We start from the raw sequence: 13,362 nt of genomic DNA on the forward strand, positions 1-13,362 counted from the left end.
ATGCTAAGCACCTTACATACACTTCCCTGACCCCTACTGCACCCCAGACTATATGAGATTACTATCGGGGTCTCCCAAAGCACCCAGCTGTCTGCCTTGACAGCATCTTGTATGCTGGCACTTAACTGCTTAGTTAGTTGTTTACAAGACGCAAACATGTAATGCATCTTCCCCACTAGACCATCACCTCCATGTGGGCAGGGCCCACCCTCTGTTCTCTTCACTGTATCTCCAGTGCCCCGCACATATCTGGCACAGAGAAAGTACTCAATAAATACTGTTAATCTACATCATCTCCAGTCCTTATGTTACAAAATGTTCTAACAGGAAAGGGAAAAAATTAACACCTGGCTTTGCCCTGATCAAGTTAGGAGAGGACTGACTTGATCTGGCTAGTAATAATGATAGCTTAATAATCCCAGCGTTTCTGCTGGTTCTTACTGTAGGCAAAGGTAGACGTCTAGAGTGTCTAATTCTTTCTTAGACGAGTTATTTAAAGGCCCCTTTTTATATATATATATATATATATTTTTTTTTTTTTTTTTTTTGAGACGGAGTCTCACTCTGTCACCCAGGCTGGAGTGCAGTGGTGCGATCTCGGCTCACTGCAAGCTCCGCCTCCTGGGTTCACACCATTCTCCTGCCTCAGCCTCCCGAGTAGCTGGGACTACAGGTGCCCGCCACCACGCCCGGCTAATTTTCTGTATTTTTAGTAGAGACAGGGTTTCATCATGTTGGCCAAGATGGTCTCGATCTCCTGACCTCGTGATCCGCCCGCCTTGGCCTCCCAAGTGCTGGGATTACAGGTGTGAGCCACCGCGCCCGGCCTATGTTTTTTTTTTTTTTTTTTTTTGAGACAGAGTCTTGTTCTGTCGCCCAGGCTGGAGTGCAGTGGCGTGATCTTGAATCAGTGCAGCCTCTGCCTCCTGGATTCAAGCGACTCTCCTGCCTCAGCCTTCCAAGTAGCTGGTACTACAGGTGCATGCCACCACGCTGGCTAATTTTTGTATTTTTTTAGTAGAGACGGGGTTTCACCATGTTGGCCAGGCTGGTTTCGAACTCCTGACCTCAAGTGATCCACCCACCCCAGCCTCCCAAAGTGTTGGGATTACAGGTCTGAGCCACCATGCCCAGGCCCCTTCACATCTGACAAGGGCAGCCCACAGTCTAGACTAAGACAGATTGTAATCTTTGTTCTGCAATCAAAAGTAATGAAAATTTGGAGTTTTCAGAAGGTCTGGGGGAAAGTGTCCAGGAAAGTTGGTCCCTAGAAAATAGCAGAAAACTAGGTTTGAGGAGACAGCCACAGAGACAGTCTCCAAGGGTGTGATGAAGAAGGGAAGGATGTCTGACATTCATTTTTAACTTCTGCCCTGATCTGGGCTGCAGAAAACCCCCTTTCTTAAAAGTCCTTGGTAAATGCCTGTTATATACAATAATAGTGGCTTAGCAGACGAAGAAGCCAACCTTACTGTATGCACATGGGGCAAACGGGAGTGGAGGCCAGGCGGCCAGTGGGCATGGCCCATACCCTGAAATCTTCAGAAATACTGCAAATTAGGAGGGTTTTCATCAATACTTGGGCAATTTTTAAAGAAAATAAATGATACCCTCAGAGAATTTCTATGAGGAGAAAATCCTTTGGAAGAATTAAGAAATACTGGGGGATGCAGCTCTCCATTTCCACATGTCAGGTGAGAGCCCGACCCAGTATGACTGGACTAGAGAAGAAAGGCCAGAGTGTGGCTGGGACATCCTCCCATTACAGATATGGAAGAGGAGGCTACAGAGGCGGAGAGTCACACAGACAAGTAGTGGGGCAGAAATTGGAGCAGAGGGTTCCTTCAGGAAGGGAGGACTGAAAGTCCCTGAGTCCCCAGGCTGCCAATTCTGCAGCCCAGCTGGGTGGCCTCAGACCCCTCCCTGCCTGAACACCAGGCACTGCCAGAGGCCTCGCCTGGGGCAAGAGCGGTCCCACTTTCTCCTTCCACACAAAGGGGCTCTCCCAGTCCTGCCATCTTTCCTATTTACCCACTCCAACCCTAAATAGAAAAAGTCCTTGTTAAATGCTCTATTAGAATGGTTATGTTGTTGAAGTGCCAAGTGACCTGCTCCTCCTGCTCCCCGCTTTCCATCCCTCCAGCCATCCCCAGTTGGGAGTCCAGAAATAAAACAAAGGCTTTGTTTCTTTATTTTGATTTCCTCCTAAAATCTCAAACATGCAGGAAACACCCACCCAGCCCCAGATTAGTGGATCAGGCAGCTGTCCACTGCGGGGGGGTGGGATGGGGTCAGTGAGTGGGGGTGGATGGGAAGGCTGTGATGCCAGCTGGCCTTAATTGCTGGGGAGTGCCAGGGCACCTGGCCTCTCCTGGGCTGGACTTCCTCAGCGGGAGTGGGAGACAGACTAGGACTTCCAGCTCTGCCCCAGGAACCTCAACCTGAGGAATGTGGGTGGGGAGGGAAGACTAAGGAGGCATAGCTCATAGAAGTTTTTAAAAATATATGCCCCCAAGGCTTTGGGACAGTGATCCCACCCTCCTTCCATCATCTCTGGTTATAATAAAGCAGACATTGAAAGAAGACCATGATAGACTGGTGAGAGCGGTGTTGGCCGAGAAAGACGGCTTTGCCTGTCTCCTCCTCGAGCCTCCATTTCCAATGGAGTGAAAATATAAAGAGATAAAATTGTGGGTTATCTAAAAAGGGAGAATTTTCAAGAAGGCATGTTGAAATTCTAAAGGATTAGGAAAAAAGAGCTAAACTGAACTAAAATTAATTTTGCTTTTGAAATGAATACATAACGCTTTTGAGGGGCAAGAATCTGTCACCAACACCCCCCATAAATAGTCAGCTCCTAAAGGGGTAGGGGAGTGTCCTGAATCCACTACACTCCAGAGATCTCCCCACAGATCCACATGCCCACAAATACTTTTACATTTAATCTGTGTACTTGGTATACTAAGGCCAGCCTAATATACAGTACGCCAAGTAGTTTCTTTTTTAACCCAAACTTGTCTTTATAAAGGTATGCCTGTAAGTATAACACATATGTGGATTTCCATATAATCACATAGGCAGTGGTTGTAGAATATGTTCAACTGCCTTCACTGGTACGGCTTCTACTGCAAGATAAGCCCCAGTAAAGCAGGGCCTTCTGAGGTCTCTCAGCACCCAGCCTTTGCTGGGTTTTGCAGCATCTCCATCAGAATGAGGGAAAAGGATCTGGTGGTGCTATTCTTTTTTATTTTTATTTTTTGAGACAGAGTCTCTGTGTCGCCAGGCTGAAGCACAGTGGTGCGACCTCAGCTCACTGCAACCTCCGCCTCCCAGGTTCAAGTGATTCTCCTGCCTCAGCCCCTGGAGGAGCTCAGACTACAGATGCCCGCCACCACACCCAGCTAAGGTTTATATTTTTAGTAGAGACGGGGTTTCACCATGTTGGCCAGGTTGGTCTCGAACTCCTGACCACAAGTGATCCTCCTGCCTCAGTCTCCCAAAGTGTTGGAATTACAGGCATGAGCCACTGCATCCAGCCTGGTGGTGTTATTCCTTAAGGGCAACTCAGGGAAGGGAAATGTTTCCAGACATTCTCAGCACTTAATGAAGAGGACTTGGGGTCCCCCACAGATCCCCACTATCTGTTATGAAACCAGATGAAATCTTGGTCTCCAACAGGAACTGACAAGAATCTGCCCTGGATAAGGAAGCCTTTCCAGAAATGTTTGAATCTTTCTGCACAGTTTTAAAAAGCAGTGCTTTACTCACTGTTCTAACTCATGGCAAACTACATGCAAACAGGATAACATCAGGCTTCAGCTCAGGAGTCAGTCGGTGGGTGGAAAGGAGAAGGCTGCAAACAGTTGGGTGAGAAGCTGTGTCCTGTCGTCATGGACAGCTTCCATCTGCAGCTGCAGGGCTGGCTCTGCCGCCTTGCTCCTGCTTGGCAGAGAGAAGGACCCAGTACCAGGTACCTGTTTTTTTCTGTGACAGCTGCAGGAAGGTAAAACTGTGAAGTTATGGATTAGAAAGTAAGCCATCATACTTTAGTTTCCTTCTCTTAAAGTAATCCTATACTTTAGAATATAAAATGTATTTTGTGTCCAGGTGTGGGGGCTCATGCCTATAATCCCAGCACTTTGGGAGGTTGAGGTGGGAGGATCGCTTGAGGCCAGGAGTTCGAGATGAACCTGAACAACAAAGGGAGATCCCATCTCTACAAAAACAATTTTTAAAAATTAGATGGGCCTGGTGGCACATACCTATAGTCTCAGCTACTCAGGAGGCTGAGGCAGGAGGATGGCTTGAGCCCAGGAGTTTGAGGCTGTGATAAGCTATGATTGCTCCACCGCACTCCAACCTAAGGAACAGAGTGAGACCTCACTACTAACAACAACAACAAAAAGTATTTTATCATTGTCATATAATTATAAAAAGAGAATTATGTTTTCTCTTTCTTCCAAATATACAAACCTACCATTAATATTACGGTTCAGTTTAGGCAGCTATGACTAAACCATGCTCTGCAGCCTGGCTAAACCCACAACAGTCAAGACAGGTGTTTGTGAGGGTAGATGAACTTCTCTGAAAAAGGTCACAGCCAAAAAAACACACACTCTCCCCAGAGTGGCTTCTCCCCAGTGTGGTCAGAAGTAGCAAAAGGCTCTTCAGTCAACAACTTCCAGGGAGGCCCACTGGCATCAACTGAGGACATGAAGCCCCCAGAGAGAACCAATACAGGAAAACTCAGGAGCAAGGCTCCCAAAAGCCCATTGCAGGCTGAGGATGGGCCCAAACCAGCCAGGGCAAAGGATGAGCGGTCTGGCTTTAAGTCCAGCCCTACTGTGAAAAGGATCAAGTACAGACAAAATGGTCACATCTGTTCATTTTGGGTAATGGGTATGTGGTATTTGTTATACTATCCTCTACACTTTCCTTTTTCAAAATTAAAAAAAAATAAAGTACACAAATGATTTAGGGGTTCATTTGTGACTGTAAGATTAGTATCAGTCAGGGAAGACTCCTGCCAGCTAGGCACCCACTGCCTCTCTTGCCAGCCAGCGTCTTCTGCACCTCTGCTGCCTCACCGCATCGTTGTGCACAGGCCGCTCCACCCCTGCTCCTCATGAGGCCTTTACCCACCGCACTGATTATGTGGAGCCACACCTCCATGGGATAGGTCCCCTAAGCACCAGGAGAGAAGGGATCATGACATTTTTGGTCATCCACTGCTGGGAACAGCATGGTCTAACAGAAGGAGTGTGCGCTTCAGGAAGAGGACAGACCACGGTCAGATTCCTTCCTGACTCTGCTTCTCTCAGGTTATGACTGCAGGTGACCTACTTAACCTCCTTGAGCCTCGGCTTCCACATCTATAAAAGGTTAACTGCATCTAACAAAATCGTTGTGAGGCTTAGAGATACCGAATATAAAGTATATAGTACAGGGTCCAGCCCACAAGTCTTTGCTGAATGAAAGATGGATGGAGAGATGGATCAATTAATGGATGGATGGGTGGGTGGGTGGGTGGCTGGAAGGATGGAGGGAAGAAAGGACAGACATACAGAGGGGCTGTTTTTAAACCATGACATTTAAAGAGCAGTTGAAGGAAGTAAAGCTGCTCACGCTGGAGAAAAGCAGGACTGTCAAAGGTTCATGTGGACAGGTTAAGGAAGAAGGGAAAGAACTTTCCAAGAATGAGAGAATCCCCAAAAGCAGTGGACTGACTCAAAGGGTAGCAAACATTGTGTCTCTAGAAGGGTCCAGGTGAAGTCAAAGACACACCCCTAATGGGCTGTCAAGGAGGGAAGGACTCCCCTTTGTTGAAAGTTTCTCAGCCTTTCTTCAAGGGCTCACTTTCCCATTTGGGTCATATTTGTCTACTATTGCACTATAACTAGCTTAATCTGAAAACCACCATACTTTAAAATTTTTTATCATTTTTTTTTACTTAAAATACTTCTTTAGCCTTAATCTGAGCAAAATATCCATTTAAAAAAACCCCGGTTTGTTGTGATGCCTGTGTTTGCATAATACATTGAAATAAACCAGTATATAACTATCAAAATGACAGATCATCTTCCTCGCCACTATGAGAAATGTGCCCTACGGGGTGTGACTTGACTTAATACACTCAGGGGGCTCCTTCTGGGTCTAGGATTCTGTCCTCTGAAGGTTGCTTGAATCCTGGTAATGCTCTTCATTCTTCCGGCCCTTTCTGGCCTCCCAAGCGTATTTTCATGTGTATATTTTATCTAATCCCTATGACAACACTGAGGGCTGGGCAGAGAAGTCACAGATGGAGCCTGGGCCCAGGCAGCACAGGACCCAAACATGGCCCTATAGATGGTCACAGAGGCCAGAACCAGAGCTCCCAACTCTCCACCCATCCTCCTTTGTTTGGCCATTACAAGCTGCACAGCCAAATTCATTCTTGGTGCTCTCCAAAATCTTACTAGCAATACAACCCATATATAAATCATATTGTTTTATCCATCAAGGTAGCCTGATGCCAGGACTATACCCCTCTGAGACTCAGAAAGTCACCTCAGCAACCAGTGATGACCCACATTGTCATGCAGCGGGCCCCACCTAGTGAAGCTACCAAGAATATGAAGGACAATGATAGCGACATTAAGAAGCAAAATATAAAAAATACATTTTTATATGTAATATATAGCCAAAAAATCAAATAATATGAATTGGGATAGAATATAACAAATATTTTTTAATATAACAACAAGAAAAAGAAGCAAAATACACATTGCTGCTTCATGACTCCTATGAGAGGAAGGCCTGCAGAAAGCTGTCTGAGATCATGCTGGCCAGCTTAATGGCCCTAGGGGCTCAGTGGTGGGAGCCAGGACAAGGAGGGCCAGGGTGGAGTCTCTGGGAATAGGTAGAACCAACTGCATCACACACGTAGCGGGAATGCCACCTAGAGAACAGGTGGTGCACCACTGAAAGTGTGGCGACTGCAACGTGGTCTCCACCTCAGCCTAAACCCCATCACCCCTGCTGAAGCATGAGGCAGCACCAGCACTGCCCTCTTGGTCAGACCCACCGACTGACTGCACAGAATTCAACTCACAGACTAGGCAATGAGAACTGTCCCACTTTGTTTGTACTCTTGGCCCCCATCTCTGCCCTCTCAGACTGCACTGGAGCGGCATGCTGACTTGGCTGCACAATGGGCTTACAGAATAGGTCTGCCATGAACATTAGAGAAGTCACGTGCCTTTAGACCAGAGACAGCTAAGCTGGGATCCGGGGCTGGTTTTCAGAGATCCATGAATCCCCTGAATTATATGTCCAGCTTTGTACATCAACGTTCCCCCGGCTTCTCATCAGCATATTAAAGAGACCATGACTCAAGAAGACAAAAGCTATTACTCTGAACTCCAGACCCTCAGTCTTTGTGGCTACCTGTCCCATGCAGGAATTGCTGGAAATGGTACTGATATCCCATTCCTGTGTACAGAGACCTTACAAGAGCAGAGAGCATCTTGGGGAGATCTGAGCTCTGCTTAATCTTACTGTTATTTGGGTTTTGTTACTTGTTGCCAAAAGCATCCCCATTGATTCAGTACTACAGGGCTCAGAGGCACGATCTAAGACTTATCAGGGCTGGCAGGGACTCAGAGTCCAGCAACAAAATTCCTCTTAAAGCTTGAATTCTCTGCTCAGTCCCTAGACAATAGGTACCTGCCAGGTGTCCCAGGTCTCAAGGAACTCCTCCAGCTCCTTTCTTTTTCCCATCTCCAGATAAAGGTGACTGTACCTTCTATGTCTGCCCAGGGCCTGGCAGGTAAGGAGCCTCTGGTACCCAATGCACATCCTCTGGACACTTGAGAACATTCCAGCATTGCACGAAAATGCATTCCCATTCAGTTCACATGAGTACGCTTGTACAAACTACACAACGCTCATGAGCAGCTATGTTTTTCAATTGCTTTCAGGGAGACACACTCTGTTTGGGGGCATTTCATTGGCAGAACAGATTACAATGATTAAATCAGATGTGAAATATATTATGGAAGCCACATTTCCCTGAGAACTCACTAGATCCAGGAGGCTGGTCAACATGTGATTCCAACTGAGGTTAGGACCAGTCATCCCAGGAGCCTAATTTATCAGAGGCCAATAGTCATTCCTTGTTCCAGGTGATCACTAGAGCTCAGCAACCAACCAACCCCAGGTGTAACTGACTTGTCACCTTTTTTTTTTTTCTTTTTTTGAGATAGAGTCTTGCTCTGTTACCCAGGCTGGAGTGCAGTGGCGTGATCGTGGCTCACTGCAACCTCTGCCTTCTGGGCTTAAGCAATCCTCCTGCCTCAGCCTCCCAAGTAGTTAGGCCTACAGGCACGTGCCCCCATGCCCAGCTAATTTTTGTAGAGACAGAGTTTCACCATGTTGCCCTGGCGGGACTTGTCACTTTATAAGTAGCTCAGATGAACTGAGTGTGAAATACCAGTGGCTAGAGCTAATAATAACATAAAAGTTAAACCTGTCACAAAATGTCTTATGTAGGTGAAAAGAGAGGTGTAAATTAGCAACTGTCTTATAAGGAGCGAAGCTGACAGCCCTGGAGACAATCACTTGCCTCACCAGAGGGCCTTGAGTACCGCCTACCCTTTCCCCCGCACCGACCCCCCACCAACTTTAGGAAATGCCGAGGTCACATCTGGGGGGTCAGTTTCCACCAGAGCAGGAGGCTTGCCCAACACCTCCCTCCCCAGAGGCTGGCAGACCTCAAAAACCCCAGAGCATGAAAGCCCCATGCCTCCCACACCGGCAGAAAAAGGACAAATTACACCATAAACTACACAGAGAAGCTAACTGGCGGCTGGGCAGTGTGAACAGACCTAAGGGTGAAAACCATTGCCCGAAACATTTTCAGCCCCAGTCAGCAGGGACATGTGATTTACAGGAAATTAGGAGGTTTACAAAATGTTAGCAGCTCAAGTTTCTTCCCCAGGAAAAGAAGCAGGAGAAGCTCTAAGAACTGTATCCGAGAAAGTGCTTTGTTCACTGCTAAGCTTCTGACACGAGTCAGTTATTAATACCCACAGCTCACTGCCTCACACTTCAACCCACCAGTGAATGTCTATAGTGAATAATTAAAAAACAATATATTACAAAACTCTAACACAGGCTGCACCAGAGCCTTCCCAAGCCCAGACAGCCACGTGGCCAAAAGCATAGACTTAAGATATCATCTTGGGCAAGCTGTTGGCTCTTTTTCACCCCAGTTCCCCCATCCTTTATAATAAACAAAATCTTTCTGGAGGTGTCTTGTCAAATGATGAGCAAATCCACTTCAAGTGCCGGTCTTTGTAAGTCCTGTTGGTGGTTGTTATTACAGTGGAGTTTCAGAGCTCTTAAAGTCATATCTCCATCTTACTCCTGCTGCCAGACAAACCTCTGGAAGCCACGTTTCCGAGCCGTGTCAGCCACCCTCTCTGGTCAGGTCCAGGACAGAGTGAGTCCTGGAGGAGCAAGGCCAGGGAGGTTCCATACCATCACGGGCCACTGGGGAGTAGGGGCAATGGCAGGGCTCTATGATCAAGGCCCCAGTGGCCTTGACGGACTTTGTCCACCTCTCCAGACTCCGCTTTGCCCCAGGCCAGAACAGACCTCAGCTCTAGCCAGAGTCTAACTGGGTGTCCTGTGTCCACGCTGCGGTCAGACATCATCTCCTCTAGGGGGCCTTCTCTCACCTCCCACTCTGGAGTAGGGACCCCCAGGGGCTCCCACAACCCCTGGGCTTACCGGATCTCAGCACTTACCACACTGGCTTGTCACTTTGTGCTCTTGTCTTCCCCGCAGGGCAGGACTGGCACCCTGTCTGATGCCCCAGCCAGGTCAGTTCAATGCATGAGCCCAGGCCCTGGTTGTGACCACAGCTCCAGCTCCCCAAACCTCCGGGAGCAGTGAAGCGCTGTTTATGAAGCAGTCTGCGTTTTATTATTCAGATGAATTTGTCAACTCCCTGGCAGATCCCTCCCCTCTTTAACGCCATCTTAAGGCGAGGGGGAGAGGGTAGATAAAGAGCCCCCCGCCCACTCCCCCGCCCCTTCATGCCACCCATCTACCCACCGGGTTCTCGCCCAGGCAGCCAAGGAACCCAAGTGTGATTACCCTGAAAGGGTCTCTTTGAGCGGCGCGCAGGCCCTCCCCACTGGGGTCTTGATCGTGGCCGATTTCCCGAACGCACACCGCTACGCGGGAGCCCGCGATGGGGGCAAAACGCCACGCACAGCCGGTCCCAGCGCGCACCCCGCGAGCGGAGAGCGCGGCCGAGCCCGGAGGGCGGCCACACCTCCCGCCCCGGAACAAAGCGAGGCCGGGGAGGGAGGCGGCGCGGCTGGGCCCCCTCCCCTCCAAGGCCTCCCGACCACTCACCGCGAGCTCCAGCCCCAGTTCGGCTACGGCACTCAGGCCGCCCCCTCTTAGCTTGCGCCGGTGAGGAGGCAGCGCCGCGCCCGCCGGGCCCCGCGGCCGCCGGACTGACGGCTCCCCGCCAGCCGGCCACTCCGGTCCGTCCCCGCCCCGGCGCCTCCTTAAAGCAACCGCGCCGCCAGCGTGCGCCCCGAGCGCCTAGCGCGCCGCGCATTCCTTATATTGCCACAGCGCCTGCTAAAAATAGAGCGCTGCGGCGGGCGCGCCAGTGGGGAGCCCGGGTCGGGTGCCTCGACCCCGTCGCCCCCTCGTGCACCCAGGCCCCCAGGACGCGCGCCCGCAAAGTCCAGCCCACCCGCGCCGAGTCCCCTGGGCCCGGCACCGCGCGCTAGAACGCCAGGGGCTGGGGTCCGCGCCGCCGCCTCTCCCACGGCCCAGCGCACTTACCCGGGTCGGATCCGTGGCGCCCGGGAGCTGGCTTTAATGTGGACGCCAAATGGGAATTCGACCCGGCCTCTTTAAGAGCCTCTGCGCTCCAACCTTTAAATCTCCTCTCCGGCCGGGCCAACTTCTGAGCCTACGGACGCCTCCCCAGTCCTAGACGAACATCCGCCGCCACCTTAGCCGCATTCCCTTCGAATCCTGAGACGTCTTTCTTCCTTACCCTGCCCCAGCGTCTCTCCCCACAGGCCTTCTTGGTGCACCGTTCCAGGGCCCAAACTTCGTTGGGATGGATGCGACGGGGACAGGCGACACTCGCGCACCATTTCATTGTTTCAGTTCCGCTAACTCCTCTCCAGCGGCGTCATTTTCCCCCCGTTAAAAAAATAAAGATATAATTCAACACCATAAAATTCCACCTTTTGAAGTGTACAATTCAAGCCGGGTGCGGTGGCTCACGCCTGTAATCCTAACACTTTGGGAGGTCGAGGCGAGTGAATCGCCTGAGGTCAGGAGTTCAAGACCAGCCTGGGCAACATGGTGAAACCCCGTCTCTACTAAAAATACAAAAATCAACCCGGCACGGCGGCACGTGCTTGTAATCCCAGCTACTCGGGAGGCTGAGGCAGGAGTATCACGTGAGCCCGGGAGGCAGAGGTTGTAGTAAGCCGAGATTGCGCCACTGCACTCTAGCCTGGGCAACAAAGTGAGCAGCTGTCTTTAAAAAAAAAAAAAAAAAAGGAAAGAAAAGAAATAAGAAAGAAAAAGTGTACAATTCAGTGGTGTTTAGCATATTCACAAAGTTTTGCAACCATCACCATGAACTAATTCCAGAACATTTTCACCACTTCCCACTCCCCCGCCCCTGCCGCCACAGAAAGAATGAAAGAACTACCTATTAGCAGTCATTCCTCATTCACCCCTTCCCCCCGCCCCCGCCGGGAACCACTAATCTACTTTCAATCTCTATGGATTTCCCTATTCAGGACATTTTCTGTACATGGAATCATACAACATGTGGCCTTTTGTGACTAGCTTAGCTTCTTTCAGTAAACAATGTTTAATGATCTATTCATGTTGTAACATGTAGCAGTACTTCATTCCTTTTCATGACTGAATAATATTTCACTGTATGTCTATACCTTTTGTTTATCCCTGCATCACTTGATGGATATTTAGGTTTCTACTTTGAGGCTACTGTGAATAAAGCTGCTGTGAATATTCATGTACAAGTTCATGTACATGTACTTTGTATGAACATATGTTTTTCTTTCTCTTGGGTGTATACCTAAGAGTGGAATTGCTGGATCATATGTTAACTCTATGTTTAACTTTTGGGGGAACTGCCAAACTGTTTTCCAAAGTAGCTGCACCAGTTTACATTCCCATCAACAACATATGAGGGTTCCAATATCTCCACATCCTTGCAAACACTTGTAATTTGTGTGTCTTTTTTTATTATAGCCATCCTATTGGGGGCAAAGTGGCATCTCATTGTGATTTTGATTGTCAGCATCATTTCTGAGGACATTCTTTTTGTGGGTGGACCTCAATGACTTAGAACCAGCTTTACATGTCCAGGGAAACTTGGACACTCCCTTTTCAGGTTTGCCCCAGGCCTAAGGGAGCCTCACAGCGCTGCTGGCTCTGCTTGCCATGCTGAGGTTCTCAATCTCATGCAGGCTTCCGTTGGCATCCCAGCCACCCATGCAGCCATTTGGTGAGAGTTGCTGTGCACCCCCTGTGCCTCCACTCCCACCTGCTGCTCCAAAGACCCTGTAGACCCCAAAAGTCCCCTGGGAAGGGGACAGCAGGTTGGGTGCCATCAAGAGTATGTCTCCTTGGCAGTAGGGAGTAAAAGACCTAGTTGGGGAGAAGGCTTGAGGGACAGTAGTTTACTTCGACTGGCTGGGTCTTGCCCTGGAACCTGACTCCCTCGATCCCTTCCATTTACCATAGAACTTGGGAAGGCGGGCAGGGATCTGTACATCCTGGTGGTCTGTCAGCCCCTCGTTGGCTCCCCATGTAAGACATATCTTCTCTTGGGCCCTGACTGGCACAGGACCCTGACCATGCCCTCAGCTTGAGCTGAGCCAACATCTACACAAGAGTCAAAGAGATGTGTTTGTACTGCTTTCATACATGTATCTGTAATAATACCTCTTCTCAGAAATGGAACTTAAACAGCTAATAGTCATACCCAGGTACCTGGGATTCTTTTCTTTTCTTTTCTTTTCTTTTCTTTTTTGAGACAGTCTCGCTCTGTCACCCAGGCTCTAATGCAGTGGCACGATCATAGCATCATAGCTCACTGAAGCCTCGACCTCCCGGGCTCAAGAGATCTTCTTGCCTCAGCCTCCTGAGTAGCTGGGACTATAGGTGTGCACCACCACGCCTGGCTACTTTTTGTACTTTTTGTAGAGATGGGATATCACCATATTGCCGAGGCTGATCTCGAACTCCTGGGACTCAAGCAATCCACCTACCTGGGGCTCCCAAAGTGCTGGGATTACAAGTGTG

The 13,362-nt window shown here is 49.3% G+C and overlaps 1 protein-coding gene across 7 annotated transcripts in view; it reads right to left on the minus strand.

Annotated features, from left to right (window-relative positions):
* MRAS (muscle RAS oncogene homolog) overlaps positions 1-11,527 on the minus strand; it is a 58,146-nt gene extending 46,619 nt beyond the window's left edge. Inside the window, exons 1-2 of one of the 7 annotated variants that reach the window (XM_073023579.1) lie at positions 10,849-11,218; positions 9,789-9,940 (exon numbers count right to left, since the gene is read on the minus strand). The gene's annotated coding sequence lies outside the window, so the exon portion shown is untranslated. Of the gene's footprint in view, positions 1-9,788; positions 9,941-10,140; positions 10,324-10,404; positions 10,595-10,848 lie in introns of those variants that run through there. The other 6 variants (XM_008008972.3, XM_038002807.2, XM_008008973.3 and 3 more) reach the window with 6 other exon arrangements.
* Positions 11,528-13,362: the final 1,835 nt, after the last annotated feature.

Source organism: Chlorocebus sabaeus, chromosome 15 (assembly GCF_047675955.1).
Source record: "Chlorocebus sabaeus isolate Y175 chromosome 15, mChlSab1.0.hap1, whole genome shotgun sequence".
Lineage (NCBI taxonomy): Eukaryota > Metazoa > Chordata > Mammalia > Primates > Cercopithecidae > Chlorocebus > Chlorocebus sabaeus.